The sequence below is a fragment of the Ranitomeya variabilis genome, unplaced genomic scaffold (genome assembly GCF_051348905.1).
Source record: "Ranitomeya variabilis isolate aRanVar5 unplaced genomic scaffold, aRanVar5.hap1 Scaffold_388, whole genome shotgun sequence".
Classification (NCBI taxonomy): Eukaryota; Metazoa; Chordata; class Amphibia; order Anura; family Dendrobatidae; genus Ranitomeya; species Ranitomeya variabilis.
The window spans coordinates 5001-10000 of NW_027508124.1; positions in this window are offsets into that span (position 1 = coordinate 5001).

The window sequence follows — 5000 nt, forward strand, 5'->3', positions numbered from 1 at the left end:
GTATTTTCATACTTTGAAAATTTCAGGCGTGTGTCAGACTTCCAGGCGGGGGCAGCCGCTGGAGGCGTACCGAGGACGCTTCCAGGAGCCTGGGGAAGATTTTCTGAAAGTGTCCTTGGGACTTAGAAATATTTTGAGAAAATCTCGATTTTGTGAAAAATGTCACATTTCCCCTACTTCCAACCACAGGGGGGCGTCAATATGTTGTGAGGTAACCCAGGACAGTGACCTAACTGTGGGTAAAGTTTGCGGGGCACGGGCGGAAAGTTGAATTTTTGGATGAAAATGCGTATTTTCATACTTTGAAATTTTCAGGCGTGTGTCAGACTTCCAGGCGGGTGCAGCCGCCGGAGGTGTACCGGGGACGCTTCCAGGAGCCTGGGGGAGATTTTCTGGAAGAGTGCTTGGGACTTAGTGCAATTTTTTAGAAAATCTCGATTTTGTGAAAAATGTCACATTTCCCCTACTACCACCACAGGGGGGCGTCAATATGTTGTAAGGCACCCCAAGGCAGTGACCTAAATGCGGGTGAAGTTTGCGGTGCACGGGGGGAAAGTTGAATTTTTGGATGAAAATGCGTATTTTCATACTTTAAAAATTTCAGGCGTGTGTCAGACTTCCAGGCGGGGGCAGCCGCCGGAGGTGTACCTGGGACGCTTCCAGGAGCCCGGGGAAGATTTTCTGGAAGAGTCCTTGGGACTTAGTGCAATTTTTAGAAAATCTCGATTTTGTGAAAAATGTCACATTTCCCCTACTACCACCACAGGGGGGGCGTCAATATGTTGTAAAGCACCCAAGGGCAGTGACCTAAATGCGGGTAAAGTTTGCGGTGCACGGGGGGAAAGTTGAATTTTTGGATGAAAATGCGTATTTTCATACTTTGAAAATTTCAGGCGTGTGTCGGACTTCCAGGCGGGGGCAGCCGCCAGAGGCGTACCGGGGACGCTTCCAGGAGCCTGGGGAAGATTTTCTGAAAGTGTCCTTGGGACTTAGAAATATTTTGAGAAAATCTCGATTTTGTGAAAAAATGTCACATTTCCCCTACTTCCACCACAGGGGGGCGTCAATATGTTGTAAAGCACCCCAGGGCAGTGACCTAAATGCGGGTGAAGTTTGCGGTGCACGGGGGAAAGTTGAATTTTTGGATGAAAATGCGTATTTTCATACTTTGAAAATTTCAGGCGTGTGTCGGACTTCCAGGCGGGGGCAGCCGCCAGAGGCGTACCGGGGACGCTTCCAGGAGCCTGGGGAAGATTTCATGAAAGTGTCCTTGGGACTTAGAAATATTTTGAGAAAATCTCGATTTTGTGAAAAATGTCACATTTCCCCTACTTCCACCACAGGGGGGCGTCAATATGTTGTGAGGTACCCCAGGACAGTGACCTAACTGTGGGTAAAGTTTGCGGGGCACGGGCGGAAAGTCGAATTTTGGATGAAAATGCATTATTTTCATACTTTGAAAATTCCAGGCGTGTGTCAGACTTCCAGGCGGGGGCAGCCGCTGGAGGCGTACCGAGGACGCTTCCAGGAGCCTGGGGAAGATTTTCTGAAAGTGTCCTTGGGACTTAGAAATATTTTGAGAAAATCTCGATTTTGTGAAAAAATGTCACATTTCCCCTACTTCCACCCCAGGGGGGCGTCAATATGTTGTGAGGTACCCCAGGACAGTGACCTAACTGTGGGTAAAGTTTGCGGGGCACGGGCGGAAAGTCGAATTTTGGATGAAAATGCATTATTTTCATACTTTGAAAATTTCAGGCGTGTGTCAGACTTCCAGGCGGGGGCAGCCGCCGGAGGCGTACCGAGGACGCTTCCAGGAGCCTGGGGAAGATTTTCTGAAAGTGTCCTTGGGACTTAGAAAAATTTTGAGAAATTTCCGATTTTGTGAAAAATGTCACATTTCCCCTACTTCCACCCCAGGGGGGCGTCAATATGTTGTAAAGCACCCCAGGGCAGTGACCTAAATGAGGGTGAATTTTGCGGTGCACGGGCGGAAAGTCGAATTTTTGGATGAAAATGCGTATTTTCATACTTTGAAAATTTCAGGCGTGTGTCAGACTTCCAGGCGGGGGCAGCCGCCGGAGGCGTACCGGGGACGCTTCCAGGAGCCTGGGGAAGATTTTCTGAAAGTGTCCTTGGGACTTAGAAATATTTTGAGAAAATCTCGATTTTGTGAAAAAATGTCACATTTCCCCTACTTCCACCCCAGGGGGGCGTCAATATGTTGTAAGGCACCCCAAGGCAGTGACCTAAGTGGGGGTGAAGTTTGCGGTGCACGGGGGGAAAGTTGAATTTTTGGATGAAAATGCGTATTTTCATACTTTGAAAATTTCAGGCGTGTGTCGGACTTCCAGGCGGGGGCAGCCGCCAGAGGTGTACCGGGGACGCTTCCAGGAGCCTGGGGGAGATTTTCTGGAAGAGTCCTTGACACTTAGAAAATTTTGAGAAAATCTCGATTTTGTGAAAAATGTCACATTTCCCCTACTTCCACCCCAGGGGGGCGTCAATATGTTGTAAGGCACCCCAAGGCAGTGACCTAAGTGGGGGTGAAGTTTGCGGTGCACGGGGGGAAAGTTGAATTTTTGGATGAAAATGCGTATTTTCATACTTTGAAAATTTCAGGCGTGTGTCGGACTTCCAGGCGGGGGCAGCCGCCAGAGGTGTACCGGGGACGCTTCCAGGAGCCTGGGGGAGATTTTCTGGAAGAGTCCTTGACACTTAGAAAAATTTTGAGAAAATCTCGATTTTGTGAAAAATGTCACATTTCCCCTACTTCCACCCCAGGGGGGCGTCAATATGTTGTAAGGCACCCCAAGGCAGTGACCTAAGTGGGGGTGAAGTTTGCGGTGCACGGGGGGAAAGTTGAATTTTTGGATGAAAATGCGTATTTTCATACTTTGAAAATTTCAGGCGTGTGTCGGACTTCCAGGCGGGGGCAGCCGCCAGAGGTGTACCGGGGACGCTTCCAGGAGCCTGGGGAGATTTTCTGGAAGAGTCCTTGACACTTAGAAAAATTTTGAGAAAATCTCGATTTTGTGAAAAATGTCACATTTCCCCTACTTCCACCCCAGGGGGGCGTCAATATGTTGTAAGGCACCCCAAGGCAGTGACCTAAGTGGGGGTGAAGTTTGCGGTGCACGGGGGGAAAGTTGAATTTTTGGATGAAAATGCGTATTTTCATACTTTGAAAATTTCAGGCGTGTGTCGGACTTCCAGGCGGGGGCAGCCGCCAGAGGTGTACCGGGGACGCTTCCAGGAGCCTGGGGGAGATTTTCTGGAAGAGTCCTTGACACTTAGAAAAATTTTGAGAAAATCTCGATTTTGTGAAAAATGTCACATTTCCCCTACTTCCACCCCAGGGGGGCGTCAATATGTTGTAAGGCACCCCAAGGCAGTGACCTAAGTGGGGGTGAAGTTTGCGGTGCACGGGGGGAAAGTTGAATTTTTGGATGAAAATGCGTATTTTCATACTTTGAAAATTTCAGGCGTGTGTCGGACTTCCAGGCGGGGGCAGCCGCCAGAGGTGTACCGGGGACGCTTCCAGGAGCCTGGGGGAGATTTTCTGGAAGAGTCCTTGACACTTAGAAAAATTTTGAGAAAATCTCGATTTTGTGAAAAATGTCACATTTCCCCTACTTCCACCCCAGGGGGGCGTCAATATGTTGTAAGGCACCCCAAGGCAGTGACCTAAGTGGGGGTGAAGTTTGCGGTGCACGGGGGGAAAGTTGAATTTTTGGATGAAAATGCGTATTTTCATACTTTGAAAATTTCAGGCGTGTGTCGGACTTCCAGGCGGGGGCAGCCGCCAGAGGTGTACCGGGGACGCTTCCAGGAGCCTGGGGGAGATTTTCTGGAAGAGTCCTTGACACTTAGAAAAATTTTGAGAAATTTCCGATTTTGTGTAAAAATCACCCATTTCCCCTACTTCCACCCTAAAGGGGCGTCAATATGTCGTAAGGCGCCCCTAGACAGTGACCTAAGTGGGGGTGAAGTTTGGGTCTGCTGGGTGGAAAACTGAAAAAAAGCGATTTTGTGACTTTGAGAACAAACAGAGAGCTCAAAACTTTGAAAAACGTCAGACCGCTGTCAGACTTCCAGGCGGGGGAAAGCTCTGAGGTTGTACCGAGGACACTTCCATGGCCCCCGGATTGATTTTCAAGAAAGAGTCCTTGGGACTTTGAAATTTTCCGGCGAGCTGTTTTTGGCTTCCGGGAGCCGTAGAACTTTGGGAAATCGATTCCGCTCACCGGTTCAGGGTGTTTCGAGCTAGTCCAGGTCCCAGCTACGCCGCCTGGCCTCCAAATTTCGCAAATTCGAAAAAAAAAAAATAGAACCGGAATGAGGAAATTTCTGGCCGCCGGATCCGCCGCACGGCTCCAGGAGGTCGGACACTTTTTGACTTTGTTCCCTTAAAGTGGGGGTCGGTGTCTCACCATGCAAATACCCAGTTTTGCACACCAGCTGCAGGATATAGGAGAGAGAGGTACCTCTCGGCCCCGACCAAAATCCGTTGTTTTCGTGGTTCCTCGACTCGGGTAGGCGGTTTGGCGAGTACCCCCCTTTTGCATGGAAGTTCGCACTCGCGCCGAGACCAGGCTTCCGCGGCTCCAGGGGACTTTTGCCGGTTGTCCGTCCCGAGTCCGAGACGCGTTTCCTGGGTCGCCCGAGCCCGAACGGACCCTCCCCACGTGGGTTCCTGTCCTCTGAGGGCGACGGTCGTCAGAAGGGGGGCAGATCCAGAGTCCTCGTCCGCAGGAGGGCTCTGGGAGGGCGGATCGCTCCTTCTGACTTTGTCCCCTCGGAGCGGGCTCGGCGTTTCTCTGTGTCGGATGTCTCCCGCTTCCGCGCCAACGGGGAGACCTATGAGAGAATCGCACCGCGACCCGGCTTCCGTCTCGAGGGCGCCCGGAGCGCGCCGGACACTCGCTTCCAGGACTCCAGGGGCACGTTTCTTCCCCGTCTCCCCCGAGGGGAAGAACGGAGGCAGGGGTTCCACCCGA